This window comes from Heterocephalus glaber, unplaced genomic scaffold (genome assembly GCF_053883595.1).
Source record: "Heterocephalus glaber isolate CG9 unplaced genomic scaffold, H.glaber_assembly_v1.0 deba00001472, whole genome shotgun sequence".
NCBI classification, from domain to species: Eukaryota; Metazoa; Chordata; class Mammalia; order Rodentia; family Bathyergidae; genus Heterocephalus; species Heterocephalus glaber.
Genome location: NW_028258315.1, coordinates 28,181,764 through 28,195,878, shown reverse-complemented (window position 1 = coordinate 28,195,878; position 14,115 = coordinate 28,181,764). Strand labels below are relative to the sequence as shown.

Genomic DNA, 14,115 nt, shown 5'->3' with positions numbered 1-14,115 from the left:
TTACTCAATGCATATGGGCCTCTATATTCTAGTAATTATTAATTTGTTAGTGATTATAATACATATCAAAGTTTGAGGACCACTTAATATACATTACCTCATCCAATCTTTTATTCTACTAAAATTAATACTTATTTTATAGGTGAAGAAACTGAGGTCAGTGTGCAAAATGACAAATCTCATTGTTCCTTTTTTCCTCTGCCACCTGCATCTGTCCCTCACTGTGACAGGGCCACTTTCTTGACATAGTTGGGTTTTTTCAAACACAGTGTGAAGTGCTCCACATTAAAATCAGTCTCAGGAAGGGCAGGCCCTACTGAGAGCCTTTCACATTATCTCATTTGAATGGAAATGCAGAGTATCACTATTTATTAATTTAGCTGGAAGAAACCTGAATGTTCCCAAGAGGTAAATGCCACCTAAAAGCACTAATCAAAATACATAAAACAGGTGGGCCTGGGGATTGCGGGAGGGGGAAGAGGTGGGGGAGGTGGTAGTGGTGGAGGTGGAGGCTGAAGCCAAAGCCGAAGCCGAGCAAGAGGCGGCCGAGGTGGGGCGGAGCGGAGTGCGCTCCACCCGGAAGCGTTGGAAGCCTGAATTGAGACTGCGGCGCCTGAAGACAGCAGGAGTGGCGGGGCAGCCGCCGCGCCTAAAAGCTGAGGCGGGAAGCCTGAGCCGAGACGCCAGCCCTCCAGCCTGTCCGCCCGGCTTCCCCGTTCCCGGGTACTGGAAGATGAAAGAGACTATACAAGGGACTGGGTCTTCAGGGCCTGAGCTTCCCGGACCCCGCACCGCTTATTCAAGCCCCAGGCGGGAGCGTCTTCGTTGGCCTCCACTTCCTAAACCTCGGCTCAAGTCAGGCGCAGGGTTTGGGGCAGATCCTGGGTCAGGGACCACAGTGCCAGCCTGACGTCTCCCTGTTCCTCGGCCCTCTTTTGATGCCTCAGCTAATGAAGAGGAGGAAGAGGAGGAGGATGAAGAAGACGAAGATGAGGAGGAGGAAGTGGCAGCTTGGAGGCTGCCCCCCAGATGGGCTCAACTGAGAGCCTCCCAGAGGCCTCGCCCTCCTCGGCCCACGCATCGAAAACCCTGTTCACAGCGCCGCCGCAGAGCCACGAGAGCCTTCCAGATGCTGCCCTACTCAGAAAGCACCTCGCTGCCATTCCACCGGAAGCTTTGGGGGCACCACCGGGGCCGACAGAGGAGCCTTGCACACCCCAAAAACCATCTCTCACCCCAGGAAGGGGGTGCAACACCACAGGTGCCATCCCCCTGCTGTCATTTGACTCCCCCAGGGGGCCACCCCCACCCCGACTGCATTTGCTAGGTGCTCTCACGGCTGAGGATGGGGTGAGAGTGTCTCTACCAGTGCCCTCTGGGCCCCCCGTGGAGGAAAATGGACTGAGGTGGACTCCAAAGTCTCGTCTGGACCCTGACTCGGGTCTCCTCTCATGTACTCTGCCCAACGGCTTTGGGGGACCACCTGGGCCAGAAGGGGAGCACAGCCTGGGACCCCCTGATGCCAGCATCCTCATCTGCAATGTGTGCAGCACTGGGGACCATGTGGCTCAGGAACTTTTTCAGGGCTCTGATTTGGGCATGGCAGAAGAAGCAGAGCGGCCTGGGGAGAAAGCTGGTCAGCACAGCCCCCTGCAGGAAGAACATGTGACCTGTGTGCAGAGCATCTTGGATGAATTCCTTCAGACTTATGGCAGCCTCATCCCCCTCAGCACTGATGAGGTAGTGGAGAAGTTGGAGGACATTTCCCAACAGGAATTCTCCACACCATCTAGGAAGGGCCTGGTACTACAGCTGGTTCAGTCATACTAGCGGATGCCAGGCAATGCTATGGTGAGGGGCTTCCGAGTGTCCTATAAGCGGCATGTGCTGACTATGGACGACTTGGGGACCTTGTATGGACAGAACTGGCTCAATGACCAGGTGATGAACACATATGGAGACCTGGTCATGGACACAGTCCCTGAAAAGGTGCTTTTCTTCAACAGTTTCTTCTATGATAAACTCCATACCAAGGGTTACGATGGGGTGAAAAGGTGGACCAAAAATGTGGACATCTTCAATAAGGAGCTATTGCTAATCCCCATACACCTGGAGGTACATTGGTCCCTCATCTTTGTTGATGTGAGACAAGGAACCATCACCTATTTTGACTCACAGCGCACTCTAAACCGCCATTGCCCTAAGCATATTGCCAAGTATCTACAGGCAGAGGCAGTGAAGAAAGACCAGCTGGATTTCCCCCAGGGCTGGAAGGGTTCCTTCAAAATGAATGTGGCCAGGCAGAATAATGACAGTGATTGTGGCACCTCTGTGTTGCAGCACTGCAAGCACCTGGCCTTGTCTCAGCCATTCAGCTTCACTCAGCAGGACATGCCCAAACTTCCTCGGCCGGCCGATCTACAAGGAGCTGTGTCACTGCAAACTCACTGTGTGAGCCTCGTACCCCAGGCCCTGGGCCCATTAATGGCCAGGGGGACATGAGAAACCCTTCCCAAGAAACTCCAGCTCCTTTCCTCTTGCCTTTCCCCTCCCAGCCCCCTCTCTTTTCATATTTAAATGTTTTGATTTCCATATTTTTTTTCTTTCAGAGAATACTTCTTGATTTCTGATGGGCAGGGAGTGGCCACAAAAGCTTTTTTCTTTCTCTTTGCAGAGGACTACTGCCTTGTGGCCTGGGTGGTGGAGTCAACCCCCTTCCATGCACAGGGGCCAGGAAATCCTTGAGGGGTGGGGGGCAAGGGGATTACTGCCTGCCAGATCTTCAGACTATATATATCCTGCCAGATCTTCAGATTATATAATCTGAAGATCTGGCAGGCAGTAATCCCCTATATATTTGCCACCGTCCTGCTCTGGTGAATAAAGGATCCTTTGGAGATAAGTATATATATATAACAATGAATGCAGAGATGACTGAATATTAAAACTATCACCTTTTGGTGTCACCCCATCAAACAAAATCTGATGAAGAAACTGGATCTTATACCACATCCTAAAACTCATCTCCATACACTAGTGTGCTTTTTATGAGATTCACTCTGACAGTGTCTCATATCATGGCCCTCAGTAACAATTTTTGCCTCACTTTTACATCTTTTTCCTATATTTCTTTCCATTAAAAATTATTAAGAAAGGAACAAAACTGTGACTGGTACATCTGTAGAGCTAATTTAAAGAATCAAAACATACAAAAAATAGTTTAATAATCAACAGAAGCAAACAAAAGGATCAGGTATCATATCACCAATCAATTTTTCTCAATTGGTTGTATAAAAGTAAAGAAAAATTGTCATATCTGTAAGTCTTAAATATGAAAAACTAACAATCTAGAAAACTAACTTCTGTTATTACCTAGGCTTATTTCAGGATTGAGCATAAAGCCAGGTTTATAAATATATGCCCAGTTTTAATAGATATGAAGCTAGAAAAATAATTCTAAATTTTTCACCACAAACTGAGATCTCAAAATTTACCAAATTTACATAAAGATATATATATATATATCTGTTGCTCCATAGTAGAATAAAATTTGCAATCCTGCTAGTCTTTAAAATTAAACTTAAGAGTAAAAATACCCTTTGCGCATCAAAGGCATCCATTGCTTTGGGGTGAAATGCAGACTGACATTAGGCAGCATCTGATGCTGGTACCTAGCATAGTGTTTCTGAAAGAATGCTAGCACACTCCAGTTTCAGAATTGTCTCCTGACACAGTTCATCCAGACATGACCTTTGTGATCCCTCTTGAGAACCACAACTTTAAACTCTGAACTTTATGAGTGTAACATCATAAAATAGCACAGCATTATATTTCAAACCTGTCTGTTGTTATATAACTCATCTATAGAGGGTCAGTGGAGCAAAAAAAAAAAAAAAAAAAAAAAAAGAGAGAGACAGCTAGTTGGTAGAAGAGGATATAAAAATGACTAATAAACATATAACATGTTCAGCATCACTAGTAATCAGGAAAATGTAAAGAAAAAATGAGATTATTTTCAAAGTTGGTAGTGTTTTTAAAAAACCATTATTGATGCTACTTAGTTTTTGAGGTGGCCATGTTTATATATTGCTGGGAGTGAGGAGTATACATTTACATAAGCTTTTCAAAAAACAATTGGAGGTTGCAGGCTGCCATAGCACCTTTCCCAGAGCAGAGGAGGTGAGCCATGTGGGTGCCAGCAGCAGCACCCCCCACCAGCTGAAATGAGAAGATGTGTAAACAAGCCTCAAAACCAGACTTCCAGATCACCTACAGCAACCCCAAAGGGAAACGAGATGGAACACACTGATACTCAACCACCTGGACTACCTGAACTGGCAACAAAAGAGGATCTGGAAATAATGAAATCAGAAATAATTTCTCAGATAACAGCAGAGATTGTGCCTATAGTGCAAGACATGATTAAGAAATCTAGAGAGACACAGATTAAAAAAATAGAGGAGCTGAGGAACATGATGGAATCCCAACATAGGAAACAAATGGAATCCATAAAACAGATACAAACAGATTTCCAGGAGACTAAAAACTCCATTTAAAGCTTATGCAGCAGAATGAGCCAATGTGAGGACAGAATTTCAGATATAGAAGATAAGATTGAAATTAGTGACCAGGAAAAGAGAAATTGCTTTAAAATTGTAGGGGAGCATGAGAAATCAATCCAGCACCTGCTGGACAAAGCAAAGAAGAATAACATAAGACTGATTGGAGCCAATGAAGAAACAGGAGAGAGTTCAGGTGTCATAAAAAAACTGTTCACAGAACTAATGGCAGAAAATTTCCCAAGGAGGGGAAAAGAATTTGACATACAGATAAGTGAGGCATATAGGACTCCAACTAGGCTTGATAAAAAAAAAATCTACACATTGACATGTAATTGTTAAGATTCCAGAAACCCAACAAAAGAACAAAATTCTACAAGCAGTGAGAGAAAAGAAACAAATCACATACAAAGGAAAACCCATCAGAACGACAGCAGACTTCTCAATGCAAACCTTCAAGGCAAGAAGAGCTTGGAGTGATGTATTCCAAGCCCTAAAGGAAAACAGCCTCCAACCCAGATTGATGTATCCTGCAAAACTATCTTTCAAAATTGATGGAGAAATAAGATACTTTCATGACAAAGAGCACCTTAGGAACTTCATGAATACCAAACCAGTGCTCCAAAAGATTTTAGACAATATCCTAGGAAAAGACAATGAGGATCACAATCCCAGGAAGCCCTGCAGAATGAATCCATTAGGCACAACAAGAAATTAAATGCAAAGGGGGAGAATCCAATAAAAAGAAAAAGTCATCACAATGATAAGTCAATATGTATCAGGTGTAACCATCAAAGTTAACAGTCTCAATTCACCAATCAAAGAAATAGACTGGCAGAATGGGTCAAGAAGCAAGATCCAACAATATGCTGCACACAAGAAACGCACTTAATTAAAAAAAAACAAACAAACTCATAGACTGAAAGTTAAACGTTGGAAAACAATACTTCATGCAACAGGAACCCAAAAAAAAGTAGGAGTCGCTATCGCTTTGCAGATCAAATGGATTTCAAACCAACACTGATTAAGAGAGACAAAGGAGGACATTACATCCTTTTAAAGGGAACAATCCAAGAGGAAGAGATGGCAAACATAAATATATATGCACCAAACATTAGTGTGCCCAACTATATAAAACAAATGCAGACATGAAAAATCATATAAGCACTAATATAATAGTAGTGGGGGACCTAAATACCCCACTGTCACAAATAGATAGATCAACTAGCAAAAAACAAGCAACAAAATACTAGAACTCAATTAAACTCTTGAACAAATGAACTTAACAGATGTTTACAGAGTGTTCCACCCCCTAAAAATCAGAATACACATTCATTTCAGCTGCACATGGGTCATTCTCCAAAATAGACCACATACTCACTCATAGAACATATTTAGGTAAGTGCAAAGGAATTGAAGTTATCCCCTGTATATTATTAGACCATAGTGCAATGAAATTGGAGATCAATAGCAAAAGAAACTGCAACAATTTCATAAACACATGGAAATTGAGCAACACACTTTTGAGTAACCAATGGGTCACAGAGGAAATCAAATAGTTCCTTCAATTAAATGACAATGACAATACAACATATTGGAATCTATGGGACATAATGAAAGCAGTCTTATGAGGGAAATTCATAGCAGTGATACACATATTAGGAAAAGAGTGAGCCCAATTAAACAACCTGATGCTGAATCTCAAGCTTCTTGAAAAAGAATAGCAGGACAAACCCAAAGCTCATACAAGGGAGAAAATTATAAGATCAGAGCAGAAATCAATGCAATGGGACTAAGAAAACAATACAAAAAAATCAATGAAGCCAAGAGTTGGTTCTTCAAAAGAATAAACAAAATTGACAAACCCTTACCCAAACTTATCAGAAAAAGGAAAGAAATGGCTCAAGTCCATGCAGTTAGGAATGAAAAGGATGAAATTACAGTGGACCCAGCAGAAAGGCAGAGGATCATCAGTACCTACTTCGAGAACCTGTACGCCAATAAGATGGGAAACACAGAAGAAATGGAAGAATGAACAAAGAACACCTAAAAATTCTAAACAACCCAATATCAATCAATGAAACTGAAAATGTAATTAAAAACTTACCAACTAAGAAAAGCCCAGGTCCTGATGGCTTCCCTGCTGAATTCTACAACACATTTAGAGAGGAACTACTGCCACTATTGTTTAAACTCTTCAATGAAATAGAAAGGGAAGCAATACTCCCGAATTCATTCCTGGAAGCAAGCATCACCTTGATCCTCAAAGCAGAGAAAGACCCAACAGAAAAAGAGAACTATAGGCCAATCTCACTAATGAACATAGATACAAAAATCCTTAATAAGATACTGGCAAATAGAATGCAGAAGATCATCAAGAAGATCATACACCCTGACCAAGTGGGATTCATCCCAGGGATGCAGGGGTGTTTCAACATATGCAAATCAATGTAATACACTATATCAATAGAGCCAAGGACAAAAACCATAGGATCATCTCAATAGATACAGAAAAAGTATTTTACAAAATCCAATATGCATTTATGAAAAAATCCTACAAAAAATTGGAATAGACAGTCTTTACCTCAATCTGATAAAAGCCATCTATGAATAACCAACAGCCAATATCATACTAAATGGTCAAAATGTGAATCCTTCACACTAAAATCAGGAATAAGACAAGGATGTCCACTATCACCAATCCTGTTCATCATAGTTTTGGAAACATTAGCCATGGCAATTAGACAAAAGAAAGAAATAAAAGGAATAAAGATAGGAAATGAAGAAGTCAAATTGTCATTATTTGCAGATGAGATGATATTCTATATAGAAGACCCCAAGAATTCCACCAAAAGTCTTCTAGACTTAATAACCAAATTCAGTAAAGCGGCTGGATATAAGGTCAACACACAAAAATCAATAGCTTTCCTCTACACAAACAACAGACTCACTGAGAGTGAAATAGGCAAACAATTCCTTTCACAATAGCATCCAAGAAACTGAAATACCTAGGAATCAACCTAACAAAAGAAATCAAAGATCTCTTCTCTGAAAACTAAAGCACTCTGAAAAGAGAGGTTGAAGATGATATCAGAAAATAGGAAGATATCCCCTGCTCCTGGGTAGGAAGGATCAACAGTGAAAATAACCATACTTGCCAAACTGCTATACAGATTCAATGCAATCCCAATTGAGATCCCAGCAGCATACTTCATGGACCTTGAGAAAACAATCCAAAAATTCATTTGGAACAAGAAGAGACCCAGAATAGCAAAAACAATTCTAGGTAACAGAGACATAGCAGGGGGTATTACAACCCCCAACTTGAAACTATACTACAAAGCTACTGTGATTAAAAACAGCAGGTACTGCCAAAGAAACAGACCTGAGGAGCAGTGAAACAGATTAGAAGATGTAGAAACAACGCCAGACACACTCAGTCACCTCATCTTTGACAAAGGAGCCAAACACCATCACGGAAGGAAAGATAGGCTCTTTAATAAATGGTGCTGGAAAAATTGGGTTTCAACTTGCCAAAGACTAAAACTAGACCTATATCTCTCACCATGCACTAAACTAAAATCAAAATGGTTTAAAGATCTAAATATTAAAACAGAAACACTGTACCAGCTGGTACAGCAGTTGGGTAGAACTCTTGAAGACATTGGTTTAGGAAAAGATTTTATGAACCAAACCTCAGTTGCTCATGAACTAGCACAAACAATCAACAAGTGGGATATCTTCTTACTAAAAAGCTCCTGACCAGCAAGAGAAAACAAGAACAGTGTGAAGAGACAACCCACAATGTGGGAAAAAGTTTTCACCTGCTGTTCCTCAGACAAAGGTCTATTCTCTACAATCTATAAAGAACTTAATGGCCGGGGATTTAGCTCAGTGGTTTCGCTGCCTGCTGCGCAAATGCAAAGACCCGAGTTCGATCCCCAGTACCAAAAAAAAAAAGAACTTAAAAAAATTAGACCTCCCAAATTTAAAGACCCAATCCAAATAGGCATCTGAAATGAACAGACATTTCTCAGACAAAGAAGTAGAAATAGCAAATAAACACTTGAAAAAATGTTCAACATCACTGGTCCTTTGAGAGATGCAAATAACACTGAGATTCCACCTTACCCCGGAAAGAATAGCTGCTATCATGAAATCAACCAATAAAAAATGCTGACAGAGCTGTGGGGGAAGAGGAAGCCTGTTCCACTGCTAGTGGGAGTGTAAACCGGGCAACCACTGTGGAAATCAGTATGGAGATACCTCAAAGAACTAGGACTGGAAGTCCCAATTGACCCAGCTATTCCCCTGCTGGGTATCTTCCCCAAAGAATTAAAAGAATCATACCACAGTGATATATGTGCACCCATGTTCATAGCAGCACAGTTTGTAATAGCTAAAACTTGGAAACAGCCCAAATGCCCATCAACTGGAGACTGGATAAAGAAAATGTTGGGTTTTTAAAAAATAAAGTGGAGTACTACTCAGCCATAAAAAATGAGATATTAGAGACATTTATAGCTAAATGAATGCACATTGAGGTCATATTCTTAAGTGAAATAAATATGACACACATGTGTAAATACTGATTAGTTTCTCTAGTTTGAGAAACTGAAAGTGTAAATAAAGACTAAGAGTTATAATAGATAATGTGAAATAGGAAGAAAAGGGGCAAAGGGGAAAGGGAAGTTGGAGGTATAGGGGGAAGGAAAGAAGGGAATGGAATTAATATAAGAAAATGAAAAAATGGAAACAAAGTCTTTGCAAATATGGAGGTATGGAGGGGTTGAAGGGCGGGCAGGGCAAGGGGGAAAAAATAAGAACCAAGAGAGATTATGTAAAGGTGCAAATTTCCAATGATGAATGTCATTATATTGTATACATAAAATGTACCAATAAAAAAAGAAAAACAATTGGAAACTATGTAGCAATCTATCAAAATCTTTAGTCATGTTTATTCTCCTGATTTACTGTACAGTAATTATATATTGAGGCATTTGTGTTGGGAAAGTAAGACATTTATACATTGACAGAGTCATCATAATGTATCTTCTATAACAGCAAAGTTTGGAAACAATTAGATCCTCCACACTTAAGCTCTCCTCCTTTGGAAGCAGCTAGGAACAGCCTTATTAGCTCTTCTATTTCCGTGTCCAATAGAATTGGACACCCCAAAGACCAATTTGTGCAGGCTGATAGTTTGTGCTACGAAAATTATTTCGTTGCTTCTTCTCTGTGTCTGCTAATAGTCCTTCCTACTGAATAGAGCATAAGGGATTTGGAGGCAGGATCTTTGTATCCCCCACAAAAATCAGACAGAGAGTAATCAGAACAGCCTGTGAGTCACATGACTTCTGTCATTTTCTGCTCCTATTTCCCACTGCAGTGGCCAATGAGAGAGCATGACCCCTTATTCAGCAAGAGAGCTCTGCCAGCTCTCTTGGAGGTGGCAGAGTGGGAACATTCCAGAATATGATGCCTTGAGTCACATGTTAACTGCCTTGGCTGGGCCCCTATAGTATATGAAAGGCCCCTCCTTTTGGTCCTTTTCTGGAGATACTACAGTAATGGATCACAGCCGACTTCTTCCCATCCAGCTGGCTTATGACCATTTTATCCACATTGGTGTTTGCAGTTTATGAAATAGAGAACAAACTACCTCTGTTGTTGATGGCTGCTTTCTGTCTTTGTCTTCTTTCTTCTCTGGACTCTTGAGCTCTGTGCTCTTCATCTTCACATCTCTAGCATGAAGACCATTACAGCACATAGCAGGAACTGAGAAATTGCTGAGTAGAAGACAGCAGGGTTGCTGGGGGCAGCAGGGAAGGCCATCAAATACATAGGGAAGAGCGAGGAGAGGGAAGCAAGATAGGAGAGAGGAGAAATCATCCTGAAAAATGGTTATTCTTAGGCTGAAGCGAAGATACACATTTAGAGAAAGCACACCCATAAAAGTAAGTTTCATAGGTGCTCTTACGGAGGCCCCAAAGGAACTCATTTGAAATGAAACAGTTTTAAAGGAGAGAAGAGCTGAGTTTATTTGGGGTGACAGGACGGTGAGTCGCGAAAAGCCAAGAATTGACCACATGAACCAATGTGGTAGAAAGCTGAGGTTGACTAACAATAAACAAAACACCCAAACACTACACCTGAGTAAGGGGAAATAAATATGAGCCATCTTTCTTTTAAAAAATTCACTATTTTATTTTGTTTTTGTTTTTGTTTTTTGGCACTGGGGATCGAACTCGGTCCTTGTGCTTGCGAGGCAGGCAGTGGAACCACTGAGCTAAATTCCTGGGCCAAGATATTAGTTCCAGTTTTGTTTTAAAAATTCACTATTTTAGGCAACATTATAATGTAAAGAAAGTATTTGCGTTTCATCAAGAGTGTGACATTAGTTTGGGGACAAAGTCAATGAGCGACTGTCCCCATGAGTTGCAGCTGAATTTCTGCACTCCTAATGGGACTCAGCACTTGAGATTATCAACCCCAGAATAAGACATGGCAACAAAATGGGTCACAGAAGGTTGAATTGCATCATCTCATGCTCCAGACGAAAGTCCAAAGCCAAGAGAAGCTCCACTTCCCCATATTCCCAAGGGAGCCATGAGTCAGTGGCTATGTCCCCAGGGAATAGTCAGTCTCTGCGTGCCTAACTTAATCTGCTCCAAGTCTGCATTTGCCACCCAGGAAACCAAACAGACTGAGCAAAAATCTAAGCTTCAATTGCAAAAGCTAAGATTCAAAGGAAGGAAAAAGATCAGTATTCCTGCAATGCTTCCAAGCAATAATAGTGTGTTCATTGTCACTAGTTTTGTACATTATGTTAAATTACACCTGGCTTCTGCCCAGGGTTCCTAGAACAAGCACATTGTGGATTACATCCTTCGCATGAGTAGGTGTCTGGGAAAGGTGGGCAGCAAGACCATAGCCAATTATTTTCTACTACTAAAGAAAAGTTATTTAAGCTTTTAGAGGATGAAATTCCCGGACATTTACTGTCTTCTCAGAAAAAAAAATATTATTTAAAACTCTAAATACAGAAAAGGCTCTTTGAGGAAGGTCATTTTGCATTTAGCTTCTCAAAATGGATTTTCAAACTATTAAGCCAGATAGAAGGTCGTGTTGACCCCTTGTTCTGGATCGTTCATTTGGTCCTGGCCAGGATTTTATAATATTATAACAACATGCTTCTGAAACAGAAAGAAAAGCCACAGCAGTTGTACACTAAGAGCTTCCTAAGTGCTGGGGACCTTTTAGATCCCAGAGGGAGTACGGAGACAGCAGTGTAGACAGATGTGAGCTGTAAGTGAAGTCATATTTTGTGCTCTGCCTTACCCTACTCCCAGCTAAATAAATATTTTCTTCCAATTTAAGAAGTCCCCATAGCTACTTTCTAACACTTTCTGCAGTTAGCACCAGAAGCAGAAATTCACTAAAGAATATTCTGATCATGCCTTTGACTCAGCAAAATAGAAGAACAGTAAAAATCACGTTCGACTACATATCAGCTGGTCCTCTCTGGCCTTTGGAGACTCTGCTGACCTCGACCTCGGTTCTTGGTTTTGGGGCCTTGGGAGGCTCCTTGCTCCATCATGGCCCACCCCATGCCTACCGCATTCTGCAAACTCTATGAGCTTCCTTCCTCCTGGTTCTCTTCATTTGCCCCCCACATTCACATATGTTTCTTAGTTTAGTTCAACTCAGTCAAGACAGAAGGGCTAGCTCTACCCCAGCCTGCAAACAACACCCCTCACCTGGGCCATTGGGTGACCTTATCTTTCCTTGAGGAGTCTGGGGAAGGAGCATACCATCTCCCACCACCACTGGGTTGCACTCTCCACTCCTTCTGTATCTTTCTCTCTCATCCTGCCCATCTCTGCCCTTGGCCCCAAAGCAAACTGTAAAGTCATCCCACAGAAGCTCTGCCTTTTCACCTTTGAATCAAGAACTTCACTAGCAAATATAGCTTTTCTCCCAAAAGGCATCCTGATGATTCCACACTCCTGTCTTTTTCACATGAATGGGCTTTTGTGTAGATGTTGGAAATGAAAAAACAGAAACTAGTTCTGTTTGAATTAGATGGATAAATGGCATTGACTTTTACAAGGAACACCTGTATACTGCTGAATACCATCCAAATCTTCACTGATACGATTTCCTTCAAAAGTTGGAACCTATTTCTTCCCAATCCCCCAGAAGGGCTCTGGACTTAATCATTTTTTTCTAATGAGTAGACTGTGCTAGAGGCGATTTTTCGTGACTTCCAAGGCAAGGTCATAGAAAGAACAGCTCCCTCTCTCTCTCTGCCTCTATCTATACTGGGTCACTTTTCCTATGGCAAGGCAGCCACCATCTTGTGGAGAAGCTTCCCAGGGCCCGACCAGGATGGAGAGAGGCAGTCCTCTACCCTGCCAAGTCTTCAGATGATTTCATCCCCAGCTGACCTCTTGATACTAACACCTACCCCCCCCCCCGCCGCCCCCCGCCCAGTTAAGATACTGTTCCCCCCGAACTGTGAAAATAATAAACGTCTGTTGTTGTTTGAAGCCACTGTATTTTGGGGTAGCTACAGAGCAATACATAACTAATACAAAAATACATAACTAACACAAGTAGATACTAATATAAATTTATTAAAAAACAACAGATTTTTCAAAAATAAATAAACTGCACCTGGTTTCCAAATTCCTATTCAGGGTCCCATGAAGAATGGAACTAGTGTGGGTGGGCCACACTTGACTCAGACCATCCCCCAGACCCCTCAACTTTGGCTCATCCTCAAGCATCAGAATTCATGATAGCCTCTCTCTAGGCTGCTCCTGAGGTGGGATGTTCACCAACAGAGACTGCTCCCTGTCTTATCCCTCCACCCCTGCCTCCACTGTCCACCCATAGTTGTCCATGGTCTTCTTTACTCTTCCTTGTAAAAGACCTCGAAGTTGTGCACAGATCTTGGGGGTCAGTGTCTGCCACATAGCTACTGACCCCTCCCCTTTGCAAATAACTTTTTGAACATCACCCCTTCTTACCTGAGACTAATGTATTTTCGGATAATACCCTTTGTGCTTTGATGAATTTACTCTTTTGGCTTTGAGAAATGTGGGGCCCTTGTAAGTCTCAAGTCTTTTGTCTGGATCTAAAGGCAGAACTGCTTGTCATGTGTTTTTGTAACCACCGGCTAAATTATCTGCCTCACAGTAGCTTGTAAACTTCTTGGGATCTGGGTCTGCCTCGCTGCTGTAAAGGAAATGACTGTAGATTTTTAAAAAATTCACCTGGTCACTTGAGCCTGTATCTCCTCTAGTTGTCTTTTCAGCAAGAACAATCTCATGTTCAAAAAAGAATATTCAGATTATCAGCATAAAAGTTTGTTTTCATTCTGAATGACTCTTTATTAAGGAAGACATGCATATGTTTCTAAAATAAACATGGTCCTTACCCCTGGATCTCAGCACTAGAAAAGTGTTAGGGAAAAAACGTAAAGGAAATTTCCTGGACACAGTGCCAAGAAAATTTAATCACAGAAGAAACTTCTTCGCATCAGGCAGTA

At 41.7% G+C, this 14,115-nt stretch overlaps 1 pseudogene; it reads left to right on the top strand.

Moving 5' to 3' along the window:
* The first annotated feature begins 479 nt into the window (after positions 1–479).
* Positions 480–2,455, top strand: LOC101706396 (sentrin-specific protease 3 pseudogene; annotated as a pseudogene).
* Positions 2,456–14,115: the final 11,660 nt, after the last annotated feature.